The 17,343-nt window shown below is 38.0% G+C and overlaps 1 long non-coding RNA gene across 1 annotated transcript in view; it reads right to left on the bottom strand.

Moving 5' to 3' along the window:
- LOC115353170 overlaps positions 1 to 16,946 on the bottom strand; it is a 251,442-nt gene extending 234,496 nt beyond the window's left edge. Inside the window, exon 1 of the long non-coding RNA XR_003927468.1 lies at positions 16,831 to 16,946. This is a non-coding gene — a long non-coding RNA (uncharacterized LOC115353170). The remainder of the gene's footprint in view (positions 1 to 16,830) is intronic.
- Positions 16,947 to 17,343: the final 397 nt, after the last annotated feature.

Below are 17,343 nucleotides of genomic sequence, written 5' to 3'. Positions count from 1 at the left end.
CCAATTATAAAAACAACTCAGATTCTCCATGCTGGCTCTAAGTTTTAATGTGCTTTTTCTGTAACGGTACTATTGACTCTCCAATTCAGCAAGTAGCATGATTAAATGTGCTTTGTTGCTTAAATCATTATTCTTCTCAGCCAAAGCCGCTGACAGTATTTTTAGTCAATTTTATTTAAACAAGTTGAAAGTATGCTTTAAAGGCAGAAAATTAATAAGACAGAATCTGGAAAAGATCGTCTTCTTCCGACAAAGGAATATATGTATGTCTCACAAATATTTAGGTTTGGATTTCAGTCTTTACTGCTGCACAGATGAACAGAGTGAAAATGCTATAATAATAAAAATAAATCACTAATTGGCAATTTAATAATATTTGGTGAAAAACTAGAATTTTCCTACATATTATGTTAAATTACATAAAACTTTAAAAATTAGGTTTTCATGGAACTTCTCCTAAAGAGAAAAGGCTGACTTTTTTGTTTTGAAACCTTCTGATACAATTCAAAGAATCTGTGCAAACTCTTCTTTGTATTTACAGCCATAACACAACTTGTTAAATCAAAGCATCTTGAATGCAAAAAGCACTGTGCTGCAACGCAGAGCCCTTTCCTATAATTCAAAGTCTCCTAGCAGCTCAGGGCACATTATTCCCCCTTTCCCCAATAACCATCACCTTCCTGAAGTTATACCATGAAAGAAAAAAACCATTCCGGTAGCAAAGCTTTCTTTGCAAACATACAATAACCGGATTTTTAGAAAAATAATTGCCTTATTTTGCAGAAACTAGGCAATTCCAAAACCACTGCACTTTACTCATACCCAAGCCAAATGAGTTCCCCCTTTGCCACTGATGGCTTTCTGAGCTGCTAATTAAGCTGACTCTTAGGAGGAATCATCTTTTTACCAGCTGTCTGGATAACCAGAGTTAAATGGTTAAATGGTACCTTTAACTGTAAGAAAGGTATTGTTCCATGTCTTTCTCCTTCTTTGCATGTATTAAGAGACATCAGACATTGAAGTCCATTGATATTTTTGTGCTTCTCTTCTTGTTTCTTAAAGACTTCCACAGAGAAAAGCTGCCAATGAGGACTAAACGTTTATTTGGAAAACAGTGAGAGGATAGGATTGCAGTCTTCCCAACCTGTCTTAAAGCTCCAGAGATTGAACTGATGTGTAAGCAGGATGGCAGGCTTTGATGGAAGGAGGAGCAGCAGCACCACAGTCTTTCCCCTCTTTATGTGTTAGGATAGTCCACAACGTAACAGTAGTCATATACCCCAAATTTCAGTTCCAGCCTCACAGCAGCCTCACTCCAATCTGCAAAGTCAATATTACCATTGCTAATAGAATGCATGTTCTCCACACCAAATTGTTTTCCCCACTATTTAATGCACAAGGCATGAAGCTGACCCAACAACTTTGGGAAAATCTTCAGGGAAAAGATAAAAAATTATCCCTTAGTTGACACTTTGAGTGATTACAGAATCCTAGAAAGCTTTGGATTGTAAGGGACTGGTGGAGGTCATCTGGTTCAAACCTCTGGTCAAACCAGGATATCTTGAAGTGTATTTGCAAACATATAATTATCCTTCTGGAGAGATAATTTGATTTTCTTTCTTATTACTTAAATAATGCCATTTACAGTTAGCAAAGCAATCTGTGTTTTGCAATTAAATACATTAATGAGGAATACTGTATAATCTCTTTATAGAAAAAGTAAATTGTATTAAGCACATGAAGGGGAATAATATTCTTTGGTAAGAACAAAAACATTTTTTTCTTAACTATGTAAAAAATGTTTACTCCTATTACGTAAAGTAAACGAAAGACAACCCTTCCTCAATTCAGAATATCTCCATTTTATTTTCTCAAGGATTTTCTGTGAGAGACTTCTAGATCAAAAATGATAATCCAGAATATTTATCCATCAGAAACATTCAGGAATTTTAATTTAGCCCTTGAGACAGATGTATATAGTTTAAGAATTATAGATAAATTAAGTTAATTATTTAAATAATAAACATACAATAATGTTGCTGTGACATCTTGACAAAAATATCCCCAAGCAAGTTCTAAGTAATGTTGACATACTCTTTTGTGAACAGACAAATCTGTCCACAGGCTGTCTCAGCTGACTCCATACAAACCAGTTCTGAACTAAACCAATATAGGTTGATAAACCAAAGCTCACTCCTTATGCCTCAGTGACACGGTGTCCTGTCTGGAACAGCTGGACGACTGAGACACACACGTAGAGGTGACATACAGCTGTTGTATATTTTGTGGATATTCACACTTTATTTGAGAAAATTCTGCCCCAAGTCCCAAATGCTACAAGCCTGAAGAGTAAATATAAATAATCCCACCATGTCACAGAAATATCCATTTATGCCAATTGTTGAGTTAATTTTTGCCCTAGTTGCTCCTTACAAATGAAAGATTTTTTCCTAAAAATTACTAAAAAGTATGTATTTTGCAAGTGAGTTTAGGTCACAAACAGAAGCGTATATTGGGAATGTACTACCAATTTCCTACGTATATTCAGTATGAAATATGACTCCTTAAAGTCATATTAAGATTAAATTAAGATTCGTGATTGAAGGTGACTAAATTTCTCCAAAAAACGGAATTATTTGAAGTCTTCACTTTCTGGAATAAGCACAGTAATTTGATAAAAACAGTAAGATACAAGAATCACTTTTTCCATATTATGAAAATCTCAGAATCCTCGAGAGACACTGATTATTTAGATAATTGACATCCAAGCCAAAGCTAACACAAAACACAGAGTATTTATCATTTTTCTCATTGTGATTCTTAAAATAAAGATGAGGTTTAGCTCTTCGGTAGTAATTGGGCTTATTTTGATGTGTGAGGAACATAACAATTATAAACATTTCAGGAGTGACAGCTGAAACAACTGGGGTAGAGGGGAAGAATATACTAAAAGTTTATCACAAACATTAGAGGAAAAATGTAGATTAGATTATTAGTATAAACAGTATATTTCAACTGAATAATTACTTAGGGTAGATTCTAAAAAATGTAGAATTCAAGGAATTTAAAGAGTTGCTTTTGATCAGAAAATAGTAACTTCAATAAATTGCTGAAGTTCCAATTACCAAAAAACAAATGCAAACTAATTAGGTAAACTTAAATATAAATTTAATTGCTTAATACAAATAAAGTTATTTCAGCAAAATCTTTAGTCAATATTCCAGCTTTGGAACCATGGGATTCACTTCTCCCCTCTTATTAAAAAAAAAATAAATCACATAATCTACTTTCTACATGCCTATGAATAACTATAATTACCTTACCTTCCTTTTATTTCACCACTCATAAGACTTTACAGATAACTGGTTATCTTTTGACCTAAAATATATGTTTAAAAAAAAACAAAATCAGGAAGATTATTTTAACTAAAAACATAATGTACATGGCATGATCATAAACATAACATGAGTCATAAGATTTTCTACTTATGTATATAGGTCAACAAACTTGCATCTGTAATTACTAATGTGTAGTGAATCAGAGTTGTCCCTATCTGAACTGGCAGTTAGATAAGAATATGCGGTTGTAATGAAGGAGAAAAGAAAGCTACAATCATTTGGAGGAACATAAGACCACAGCATATGATTATTCTTACATTTAAATATTTTTATATTTAAAAGTAGGAGACACCAATAGTGAAATAAATAACTATAAGTGATTCAGAAGAAATCTAGTAAAGGTTCAGACATGACTTCTGTAGCTCATCATAAACTCTGAAGATGAGTGGCCCATGGTGTCCTGTAACACTGGACGTACAGGAACCAGGTCAGAAAGGGCCGATAGCTACAGATTCAGCAGGGAATTTGGGCAAAGCTGGAATATTTTCTGGAAGTGGATTGATTGAGACAAGGAGTCTAATATCTGTAGATCCACAAACGTTGTATGAACACCCACAATTTCTGCTGTGAGCAGTAGGACTGTACTTGTAAAGTACAGCCCTGGTCACATTCTGCACATGAAGAACGATTACAGTTGTCATGATTTTCACAGAGCTATCTGCAGAGCACAATATAAGAGTGCTTTATTTGAACATATTTTCAGGGATATAAAGCATCATTTCTATGGTATATTACTCTATAAACACAAAAATGGGTTATTACATTTTATCTAGAATCTAATCTGAAAAACCCCTTCAAATTCAACATTCTTCACTGGATATCATTCAGATCTATTCTTTATTCTTCTGCTACTTTATGAGCTTCAGATTAGATTAAGAAAGGTATATGTATTTTAATTAGAGAATGGATGAGGTTGGGAGGGGCCTCTGGAGGTCATCTAGTCCAATGCCCTCGCTCAAGCAGGGCCACTTAGACATGGTTGCCCAGGACCATGTCCAGGTGGCTTTGGAATATCATCAAAAACTTCCCTGAGAAACCTGTGCCAGTGTTCAGTCAGTCTCACAGCAAAAAAGTGTTTCCTGATTTTTGGAGGGAACCTGCCATGTTTCCATTTGCACCCATTGCCTCTCATCACTGAAAGGAGCCTGGCTCCGTCTTCTGTACGCTCTCCCATCGGGTATTTATAGACATTAATAAGATCCCCTCTGAGCCTTCTCTGCTCCAGGCTAAACAGTCCCAGCTCTCTCAGACTTTCCTCCAGTCCCTGTATTATCTTAGCAGACCCTTGCTGGACTCTCTCCAGTATGTCCATGTCTCTCCTGCACTGAGAAGCCCAGAACTGGACCCAGCACTCCAGGCGTGGCCTCACCAGTGCTGAGTAGAGGGGAAGGATCACCTTCCTTGCACTGCTGGCAGCACTCCTCCATGCAGCCCAGTATACCATTAGTCACCTTTGCAGCAAGGGCACATTGTTAGTTCATGTTCAACTTGGTGTCCACCACGACCCCCAGGTCCTTTTCTGCAGAGCTACTTTCCATCTGGGCGTCCCCCAGTATATACTGGAGCATGGGATTGTTCCTCTCCAGGTGCAGGACTTTGCCTTTCCCCTTGATGAACTTCGGGAGGTTCCTGTCAGCCCAATTCTCCAGCCTGTCCAGGCCTCTCTGGATAGCAGCATGACCCTCTGGCCTATCAGCCACTTCTCCCAGTTTGGCATCCTTTACGAACTTGCTGAGGATATACTCTGCCCCATTATCCAGATCATTAATGAAGATGTTAAACAGGACTGGACCCAGTTTGACCCCTGTGGTACAGTGCTAGTTACTGACCTACAACTAGACTTTGTGCCATTGATCACCGCTCTCTAGGTCCAGCCGTTCAGCCAGTTTTCAGTCCACCTCACTGTCTGCTCATCCAGCCCATATTTCATCATACTTTTTTACGGGGTTCTTATGGCAGACAGTGCCCGAAGCCTTATGGAAGTCCAGGTAGACAATATCTACTGCTCTCCCTTCATCTACCGAGCCAGTCATTTCATCATAGAAGTTTACCAATTTGGTCAAGAATGACTTCTCCTCGGTGAATCTGTGCTGACTACTCCTGGTGACTTTATTGTTCTTTGTGTGCCTAGGAATGGTTTTCAGGATTAGCTGCTTCATCACTTTCACAGGAATTGAGGTTATGATGTTTATTTACTTGGTTAATTTAGATATTTCTACAAATATGCATATTTTATGTAGCAATATATTTGTTTTATTTTTTAAATCTTCTATTATTATTTAAATATCATTACCATATAATGGATATTTTCTGCATAAATATCCATTCATAAAAAAAGGTATAATATTTTATACATTATCTACATTATACACATGGATGGAACCCCACCCCACCCATGGAGTTTTCTTTATGTACAACTGCTGAAAAAAAACTTTGCAGCAACGCTTATGGCACAAAGTAGAAAAACAAATGGTCACCTAACAGATTTTACTGAAACAGAATGTATGCGAAAGTGAAGGTAAGAGTGAGTCAGATCCTTATCTTTCTTGATGTGTCTTGGAGGGGGAGTGTGAAACATCTGAAATTGCAGGGATTCGTCTGACAGGGTTCATTATCTGCATCTCTAATGTGCCAGACAGAAACAGCATACAGGAGGCTCTCCACTGTCCAGCCAGTCCCTAACACACTGTACGTGGCATCCATAGCGTCCTTTGTTGGCAACTTGAGTTAATCTTGTGTGTTGCTTCCTCACACCTCTGCAACGGCCAGCGTCAAAACCAGCACCTGCGGTTAAGTGTCTTGTGTTGTCTTCTCTGCACAACATCATCGTGGCAAGGGCAGAGGGGAAAGCTGGAGGCTGCATGAATTTTTCAGCCCCTCCAAAACACTTCAATTCATGTTATTATGTCAGTTCATGCATAGGTCACACCTGTGTGTCCCTGAACTGCTGCCAAAGGCACTGCTGTAAGTAATACTATGACAGGTAGATAATTAGACCTTGAACCTTGTCCATGGACTCACTCTAATAGCAGTGTAGAGGTAGTCCTTGATTCTGTCCTTGGCCTGGCCCTCAGGGATTAGTGACTCAGAACAATCAGATTTAAGAACTGGAGTTTAGTGGGGTGGGGTGGAAATCATCACGGGTTTATATTTTTATAAAGTTACCTTTGTAGCTTAACTCCTTGAAAGAGAGTGAATGTCTGGCCTAAATACAGTTGGAGTCTAGTCCTTTTTGGCAGAAAAGCAAAAAAAATCCCAGCAAACCAACCTTGAATCATTCTACACTGTAGAGTTTCTTTTGAGCTAAGCTCTGATCAGGAAAGATGAGAAAGATAAGAACTGCATGGTATTAATATACTATCTCTCAAGATATAGCAGTAATCAGTTACAAAGCAATTCCTTAAAAAACCCTGTAATTCACTTACCTCTCAACCTAATAAACTGGGAAGGCAGTCAGTTTACCTTTAAGGCATTATGAAGTATATCTTTCAGTAGGTTTTCCTGTACTGAATTTGGACCTATGCATAAGGAATTTCACTCACAGAGATTACAAAAAGCAAGGTTACTTAATTATAACGTGTAGTAAAAATGAGTGAAGTGTATTTCTTCTGACCTCAGACAGAGCTGGTGGGCTCAAAAGCTTGTGGCTGCAATACAGGAAAGTTCTTGCCTCCATGAGGGAAAGAAATCACATTTCAAATACATGGATGCAAAGAAATGTTCAGATACAAAATTGGCATCCATAATAGCTACCAGGACCAAGACCAAGCATGAACTCTTAAATCCATGTCCATATGGACATGGAAAATATTTCTTATTAAACTCAACTCCTTTCTTAAACATGACAATTTTTATCTGAACACATATACTGTATTGATAGCTGGCTGCTCATCTGGTCTAGTCATAGCTTTGTTGCATTACAGCATTGCTTTTGAATTACTAGGTTGTGTAGTCTTGTGCCTAGAAATTGGCAAATAAAGCAGAAATTAACTGAACATACATTTCAGGATCTTTTGAGCCCTTTAGAAGCAGACCAGTTGTCACGCTCCTGTTCTGCCGTTACAGTCCGTGCAGGCCCCTACTTCCTTCAGTTACTGGGTGGAGTCCCTATGCTCACAGGTGTGAAAAACTTGTATCCAAGAAGTCTCTCTAGCTCCCTTTTTGATATTTTCAGCTCATGAAGATGACCATGATCTTTTCATTTTTCAGACTCTACAAGAAGCATCTCCTGTGCTGACCTTTACATTTGGCAGGAGCTTCTCAAAAACATTTATAAAGTTACCACAGCGACCTTCTTCAAGACACTCACTAAAGATCTCTTTTACCACAAAGCATACAAAACCACTTAATAGTGGTTATGTTGACAATACAATATATTTGTTTCTTATCACACAGACTAATGTAGTCTCTTTGGACTCATCTATCAATGTTTATTTAGGGTCCATCCATTTTCTCTCCCATAATAAGAGAAGTGTAGAATCACAGGCTCTTAAAACAGGGATTTTCTGATCCACAAGAAAAAAGCCTCATCAATGGCCTTTGGTGTCCACCTGCCTGTTGGTCTCTAGTTACATTCTTCAGGGAAAAGGCGGCAAAGACGACAGAAAGCAATCCCACTGTCCTGGAGAAATCAATCAGTATTTTGATAGTTTAGTGACTCTGGCTTATGCAAACCTGTCTGTGTCTGCATTATAACTTGCTAGTACGTTGCTGGCAGTCTGTTTGAAGTGGACTGAATATTTACTCAAAATCTCAGTAGATTTGCAGCTCTATTGAGTTACTGTAAAGCCCATGCTAGTATAAGCTAATACAGCAAAAAAACAGTTATAGGAGAAACCAGCCTGCATATATTGCCTTTGTAATAGTTTCCTGACAGTTTATTTTTCTAACTGAGGCCAAAATTGTGTATTAATTCATAAACACACAGCAACAGAGTTTCTGAAATGAAATACTCAATATATTTCTCTCTTTTCTTACATGTCTCTAGTATTTTGTGGGAGAAAAACATAAACATGACATATAACCTGATATTTATCCCATGCAACCAAAGTGTTTTAAAAAATTCCCAAATGGCAGGGTAAACCCATTGAAAACACAAGTTTTCATATAACTTCATGCTAGTGTCACTCATGCATATACATTTTTAACACATTCATACAATTACTGTTTCCTTTCAAGAAGTGGCAAAAAAAAGACACTTTTTCATCAATCCAGTGGGATTTTTCTTTGCTTTGTAATAATTGTAAGGCGATACAGGCTGACTAAATATTTTATTTCACTTCTGACTACACTATATATGAAATATTTTAGGCTTGTTTCACTGTGGCAGGAAAGAATAGGTACACAGGTTCTTAACTCTGTCAGCATTTGGTTTATTTACATACGTATATCTAATTGCTATGAATATTTGGGCATCATTACTCTCTCACCGATTCCTTTGGGCTATACATCACGACAAAGTTGCTATTCATCAATGCACAATCAGATTGCACACAAGTAGCTTGCTTCAGATGAATTCTGATTGTGCAATGAAACATTAGACTAAAAACCACAGAAAATTCCTGAGAATTACCATCAATTTGCAGCTCCATACACCTTACGGTGGCCCCCAATCCATTCATTCTGGTATCTATGGCGCAATTATTTTAAAAGCTGGCAGAAAGGAGGATTCAGGAGAAAAAACACACACCGAAAGTCACGAGACATGAACTCTTAACTCCTTTCACTGACCTCTTGTTTAAACCTGACAAGTCACTTGATATCTTTAGTGTACCTCAGTTTGTGAAACAGTGAAAAGATTCTTTCTTTTGAAGGCTTATGATGACCTTTCATAACGAAAATAAATGAGGCACATTTTCCACTCCTTTGTGCTCCACAACACAGAGAAACAGATATTTTTTTAAATTGTTCCCAAAAAACTCTTTCTGATGCAGAAGTCAGGCATCAGTTTGCACAGATTTCTACATCTTATTTTTTGATTCACAACAGAACAATTAGGTCCATCATGGCTCACTGCCTGTCAGTCTTGCCAGAACTCCCTGTAGATGAACACACAGCTTTGATGTTCTCTAGAAAGAGATTTAGTGGAACAAGGTCACGATCATTTAAGCTCATGTAGGAACGACTCTTGCTGTATCATTAGGCCAAATAGGTGTTTGCATAATAAGATGGTTTAAACTGATTCTGGAGCATAATTAGACAACAGTTTTAGAAAAAAAAAGGTTGGTGTAATCTGCAGCACACAAAAGTCCCTGGGTAAATCACTGGTGACAAAGCAGGTCTGAGTGGTTACACAAAAAAAAGAGATTTGCAACCTGGCTGGTATTCAGCTGTCTTTCATTGCCTAATTTCTCTTTTCCTCGCTAGGCATGCTGCATTTCTCCTTCCAGGACATCAGTGCAAACTCACACAGATCATTAGCCCAGATGAAAAATAGCTTGTCAGGCAATGAAATACTTCCAGTGATATGACAATGGCCTGTTTGCACATGCTGAGCCTGAAAATATACAGGCAGGACAGAAGTGCGGAAGGAAAATGAGTCAGCCAGTGATGCTCACTACTTGCAGAAAGTTGTCAACTTGATCCATATAGCACGTCTGAGTTCTGAGAGTAAGCATCACGTAAGCAACGATAATCCTTCACTTAACAGTTGGAAGAATCACAGAGGAAAATTTTTCAATAGACCCTTTGCTGGCAGTTACTAATTTCTTGCTGCACTTGTCTGGCACAAAGGTTTTAAGTCAACTCTGCAGCACTTAAAGGGCACATTAAATGAACAAGAGCAGACAACTGTGTATCAGCAGTGCCAATATCACAGTGTGAAATGAATAGTTGTCTTAGTGTAGCAAGTTGCTCAACTTGTGAACATCTTTCCAAGCTGGAATGTGGATGGAGGAGATGTATGATAGTAGACATTGACTTGTGTGAGCAGATCCCAAATGACTGAAAAGCATAGTAGTAAGACAATACGCTTAGGCACTTCTACAGCAAGGTGATGGCAGCAAACAGTCTTATTTTTTCAAGCGAAGAAAGCTATTTTGAGTTGTTTTATAGAACTTTTCTACTCTGATTAAAGGGAAGGTTGTCTTACAATTTACTGCACACACACATTTTCTGCGATATCTGAGGATATTGTTTATACTCTGTATTATATGTAAAAGAGTTTCTGATGTGTACGTTCACATTAAAGCATCAGACTTTGCTAACATCTAGAACGTTTCAAATGTGAAATACTTTTCACACTTGACTGCATATATGATCAATGAAGGTACATAACTTTATCTATGAATACAGAGAGAAATATGAAGGCAGAGCCACTAATCACTTATATGGACCCCAAAATTATTTTGATTCTAAGACAAATGCTTTGTGAAAAGGCTGCAGTGGGAAGCTGGTAAGACAAATCAGCTCCACTAATAGCATCGGCCAGAATCTGCTTTACAGTAAACCATTAATGGTGAAATAAGAGGAATGGAGCAGGTATTTAAACACACAGCCTAAGAGAATAACCTTGTTTTACTAAGGGCTCGCTAACATCTCCCTCAAAATGTACTCTTTGTATGTATCTCAGGTACTGTTTCCATATTTTACTGGTCTGTTACAAGGTGCAGCTCACAATTGTTCTTTACAGCCCTTAACAACTAAAATAGGATATGCTGGCTTCTAACAGACACCTCACCTAAACAAGTTGCATAAGTTGCCTCAGAAACCAATGGAGAAAGACAAGCTCTGCCAGGACACAATTTTTCCTTTAACAACACAAAAAGAAAACGACCAGCCTTCTCCCAGGAATTCTCGCTATTAGTGCTAGTAGCTTTAGGAAATTAAAGGTATGTAGAAATTAGATGTAGGGAATCAGACACCCCTGCATGACTCTAAGGTCCCTTGCACTCTGCCTTCCAAAAAAAAAACCCAACCCAGTATGACTTAATGTCTCAAGCTGAATAGAAACATGACTACAACTATCAGTACTGTGAGCAAATATGTGATGGCGGGATGCCTGCTGAACTGGGTTCTCCTGTTGAGAATCCAGATCTAGCACTGTTGCTTTCCTGCTTCCAGCATCCCTGATTTCACAATTTCTTTTTTTTTTTTTTTTTTCTTCACTATGAGCATTCACAGAAAACAAACAGTGAAAGTAAAAAAACAAGTAATGGCCATTTCAGGAATTCATGATGTTTTTCATTCTGCTTTTACTGCCTGTAGTCAGAAGGGCTCTCCCCAGTCATTAAAGAATGCTAAACTTCAGTTTCAAGATAAAATGTTAAGGAACTCTACTAGCAACCTCCTTTCTTTTGAACATTTACTCTTTTAACATACATTGCCTTCATTTCAGCCCATGTGATCATTTTTACAGTTCCTGTACTATTTCCCACCTTTTTATTTTTAAACTTATTATTTAACATGTAGCACCAAATCAAATGTTTAACTCAGGCCTTCATACAGTCATTCTTTGTTTTAAAAACATCAAGTCACCTTAAAGAAAAATGACGGGCTAGTCTGGCATGATTCACAACACTATTTCACCTTACTCTGCTTCCAATATCAATTTCTGTAATTAGATTTCTTCTGATTCAAAATTTGTTCTAAATTCTTGCATATAATTGAAGCAGGAAAACAGGTCCTCAGTGAGGTGAGAGGGTGAGAATTTTTTTACCTCTTAGATACTCTTATTACTATTCTCCAGTCACCTGGTACCACCAAGACTTGCTATCAAACCTATTTTATCTGGCATAAGATAAAATGCTGGGACGGAGCTCATTTGGTGTTTCGCCCTTCTTCCTTCCTTTTACCTGAGGCTACGAGACTTTCAATTTTTTTGTCTTTTCATCGCATTCCATTTTCCATATGTTCATTCCCATTGACTGTATTGCTTGGTTTTCCATATTCCTGTGGTGGGTTGACCCTGGCTGGATGCCAGTTGCCCACCAAAGCCTCTCTATCACTCCCCTCCTTAGCTGGACAGGGGAGAGAAAATATAACAAAGGGCTTGTAGGTCAAGGTAAGGACCAGGAGATATCACTCACCAATTACCGTTATGGGCAAAACAGACTTGACTTCGGGAAAATTAACTTAAATTATTGCCAATCGACCAGAGTACGGTAACGAGAAATAAAACCAAATCTTAAAACACCTTCCCCCTACCCTTCCCTCCTTCCCAGGTCAACTCCACTCCCAGTTTTCTCTACCTCCTCCCCAACAGCAGCACAGGGGGACGGGGAATGGGGGTTGGCATCAGTTCATCACTTATTGTCTCTGCTGCTCCTTCCTCCTCACTCTCTTCCCCTGCTCCAGCATGGGGTCCTCCCCACAGGAGACAGTCCTCCACAAACTTCTCCAACGTGAGTTCTTCCCACGGGCTGCAGTCCTTCAGGCACAGCCTGCTCCAGCGTGGGTCCCCTGTGGGGTCACAAGTCCTGCCAGCAAATCTGCTCCAGTGTGGGCTTCCCACGGGGTCCCAGCCTCCTTCAGGCATCCCCCTGCTCCGGCGTGGGGTCCTCCCCGGGCTGCAGGTGGAGATCTGCTCCCCCGTGGACCTCCCTGGGCTGCAGGGGGACAGCCTGCCTCACCGTGGTCTTCATCACAGACTGCAGGGGAATCTCTGCTCCGGCGCCTGGAGCATCTCCTCCCCTCCTTCTGCACTGACCTGGGGGTCTGCAGGGCTCTTTCTCTCACATGTTCTCACTCCTCTCTCTGGCTGCAGTTTCTGTTCCACAGCAACTTTTTTTTCCCTTCTTAAGTATATTCTCCCAGAGGCACTACCACCGTCGCTGATGGGCTCAGCCTTGGCCAGCAGCGGGTCCATCTCGGAGCCGGCTGGCATTGGCTCTGTTGGACATGGGGGCAGCTTCTAGCAGCTTCTCACAGAAGCCGCCCCTGTAGCCCCCCCACTACCAAAACCTTGCCACGCAAACCCAATGCAAACTTTAATTTGCATTTCAGGCGGCACACAAAATTACTTTATTCTGCTGTGATTGTTGTCTGTCTGAAAATGACCACTAACTACTATTTTCAGTTCGTTAAGCTTTATTAAATTCTCCTTAAATGTTTTCACTAACTATAGAATGATAAAATAATTCAATTTAGGAAATGAAACAAATACTGCGGCTTTGTTAGGAACAATATATTTAATTTTTCATCCAAATGACAGAAAAAGCTGTAATTTTTTCTATGTTTTTTTTTTTAGTCATCCTGGCTGGCTGTTTCTTCATGAGAAAATGTATTGCAGATAGCTACTGCAGCATACAGTCTGATACAAGGCTCCAGACAGCTATTTCAGCTTAGAAATTAACTCAAATGAATGTGGCAATAATTGTTGGAGCTCAGTTACATGTTTTTGCTAATTAAAGATTGAGGGAAATGCCATAGAAGAGACAGTAACATTTGTTAACAAGAATACACAGATTTGGCTGTTCCCATTGACCTCTGAAAAGGTTAAATTGCTAGAGCTGTTGGGTGAATTAGTAAATATGTCAAATCTGGGTTATTCTTTATCTTGTTTAAAATAAAGAAACCATATTTCATCCCACTGATAAATATGAGGAAAAAAAGTAATTGATTACTCTGTATATTTCATAAAATTACACAAAATTTTCATGCATTGTAATTCTTGTTCTTATATTTCACTATCTAGGTTAATAAATTTCATTTCCTTGTATGTGTCTGTCTTATATGTGTCTCCTAATAATTTTTGAACCCTGCTGAAACAATATCATCCAATTTGATAGAGGAGAAGCAGTCTTGGGACTACACTGTATTCTGAGAAGTATCATATATTGTGTCAGGCCTATAATTTGCATATAACAATTACAACTGTTGCAAATAATGAGTTGGTGACTTCTTTCAAAAAGAAGTGCAAATGCAGCATAAAATTAAAAATATTCATTAAATAAAATTTTCCTCTTTTTTTTTAATTTGAATTAAGGTCATTATTTGCTTAAAATCATTTCATTTAAGTAGCATATCCTTGGACTCGTTGTCTTATCTTGTCCACATGAACAAGTAAGTTGCCAACTTTCATTCCTAAAGCTCAACTAAATCTCATTTAATTTTTATCTAAAGACATAAAATCTCTATTTAAAGCTCAGCAATACTGAAAAGACCCACCAATCACAAACTGCAATAAAGACAAAATAACTGTATTCTCATAATACTAGCAATGCTAAAAAAAGAATCCAAGTCACTCGTGATTCTGAACACGATTTTACACACATAGTAAATCTTAAAAAAATGATTATTAGATTAGCATGACCTTGATCTGGATACTATGATTATTCCAGCTAGCCAGTCTTAAGAATGGATTTTTTTGTCAAATTTCGAGAAACAGCTTGAGGATGTGCAATGTCCTTATTGATCTTGCGATCAAAATTTTTCTTTAACTGCAGTGTTTTGCAGCTTTTAGTCTATTAAAACCAACAAATTATTTTAATTCCAGTAAAAGTGGGATTATAAAATTCCTGGTGAAATCATCATTAAAGTCTGTGAGCCATTCTGTCTATCAAATAAATTTATTCCTGTTCGCAGACCTCTTTAATAATGACCATGGCCTTTCAGCAGCAATATATTGGAAAAGGGAAACACTATCCACCCTTCTTCCTAAGTAGTGATGCTACTATAAAAATGTTGGAAATTTTACTTTGAAGAATATGAGACATATGAATGTATGAGATATTTGTATAGTGATTCTGAAGTAAAAGGTTGGTAAGATTAAGATAGTAGAGCAGAGATTCAGAAGCTGCCATTTCTTTGCACTGATTACCAGCCATACAAGTAATGTGACTTATTTTCACAGTATATAAAACAGGGACTTCAGATTAATTTAAAAGATTATTTAAAAGAACAACTCTTTGTGAACTTAAAGCATGTTCTTGATGAGTCTTACATAAGTTTACTGAAGACAGTATCTAAAATTGCGATAGTTCAGATGTCTGATATTTTAGAACATGTGTTTGCATTCAGAAACAAATGTTGGGTCATTTCTGGTCAAAAATACATTTTAGAGCAAGAGGAAAAGTAAGCCAGCATGTGCAAAAGAAGACCTGATTTTTCAAGGTAAAAGACACAGCAAGATAGCAGAGAAAGTCAATTCTGCAAAAGAAAATGAACTACACTTTTTATGATAATAATGATTCCACTGTTAGTACAGAACATTTCAGTCACTCTACTGAAATGAGTCTCATTTTACTTCAGAGTTTTGATTTGCTTTAAAGTAGGACACTTCACACTTTGGTAAAATAATACCAGCCAAACTACATCTTTTTGCCATGTTTGTCTACAGTAGATGCTATTCTTTCTGTCAAAACCAGCAGAAAATCTGTATCCTTATCTTGTATAATAGAAAAAAACATTTTTTAAAAGAGCACTACTCTTTCTTGCTATATGTGACTCATTGCTAGCAAACCACAAATTCAGTCCCAGACTCCACAAAAGTCCATTCTTATGTTCTGGCCTCTATCTTTTACTCTAATTCCTCTTAGACATACTCAGAAAACTTCTCCAGAACTCATATAGCAAAATGAGTTTACAGTTAAAGATCATCTTCAATGGTTTTTCATAAATAGAGTGCCATAACGTTACTGCTACTTAAATAAGGTTAGATTTTCGTGAAAATTATATATTGACCAAATATTCATTTTCTGACTAATTTCTCAACAATTCAAAAGTTTGCCAGTACTACTCCTCTGAATCTCCTGTTACCAGAAAGACATCAACTGTGCAGGTGAGAAGACCACATATTCTTCAGAGACAGAACTACACAACTTTTTCTGCTGCCTGCATAGGCCCAAGCAACAATCTATGTCCTGTAAATAATGGAAGTAATGGGAAAAAGCTAGATATACCCACAGTAAATTAAAACTTTGTTTCTAATGAAAGCCTTCTATCTAATCAGAAAGAAATTTCAGTTGTATGCTTGACAAATAAACACCAAAGACTATCATATTTAGAAAGGCAGACATGACCCCTAACAATGCACATGACGGGATGATAGGTTCTGTCACTTATGACACTCCAGTTACAAAAAGGTTAAAGGGTTGCCTTTTTCATTGTACTGACAGTTTATTGGATGAGGTATTTCTTACTACATAGGCCAATATTGGATATGGTCTATTTCTACAACATGTTTATATAATAGTTTCTTCAGTATTGAACCACAGAACTGTATTTTTTTAATATTTTACTACTGAAACTTAAAAAAAGTCACAAGACAGGGCCTTCAAAATTCATAAAGAAACTTATTTTTAAAATGTGCCTCTTTCAGTAATGACCTTTCAAAGCACCAGAAGTCTGCCTACTGTATCCTCCAATCCCCGTGAATCCGTAGCACTAAAACATAAAACGTTTATTAAAGAAAGAGAGTCTGGGAGAATCAAAAGTACGCTGAAGCAGTGCACCCTACAGCTGTGACAGTAAGAGTGACTCCGAGCGTACCTACCTGGTTGCGGAGGCACACCGTCCCCGCAGGCAGGCAAGGTCAACACGTTCAGAGCCATGGGCTTCCAAGTGCACCAGCAAATGGCATTTTCCATTGAGAAGTTGCTGGAGACCTTCCTGCACAGGTAAAAGAGACACAAACAAACGTCAGAGAAGGGGTCAATAATCCAGTAATTTTTATATTGTTTTACTGCAATTATTCATATCTTCTGCCAGTAACAGAAATGCTATGACTAAAGCTATCAGGTACAAAGCTTTTGAGACATATGGCAGGAACTGCTCTGACTCTGTATGACACTGAAACAAAACATGCTGATAACAATGAGCTACCACCTCAGTCAACCATTTCGGGCTTGTAAGGTTACAACACTGAAAAGGAAAAGAAAAAAAAAAAAAAAAAATAGCACGTTAGCATGATCTTCTTGGTGTAACACTTGAACTGCTGAGCAGTGTACGTGCCCTGAGGGCACACATGGCATGGCAAGCGATGTCAGCAGCAAGTGATCTAGGCTGT

This window comes from Aquila chrysaetos, chromosome 18 (assembly GCF_900496995.4).
Source record: "Aquila chrysaetos chrysaetos chromosome 18, bAquChr1.4, whole genome shotgun sequence".
In the NCBI taxonomy this organism is placed as follows: domain Eukaryota; kingdom Metazoa; phylum Chordata; class Aves; order Accipitriformes; family Accipitridae; genus Aquila; species Aquila chrysaetos.
This window is presented reverse-complemented; position numbering and strand designations above follow the sequence as displayed.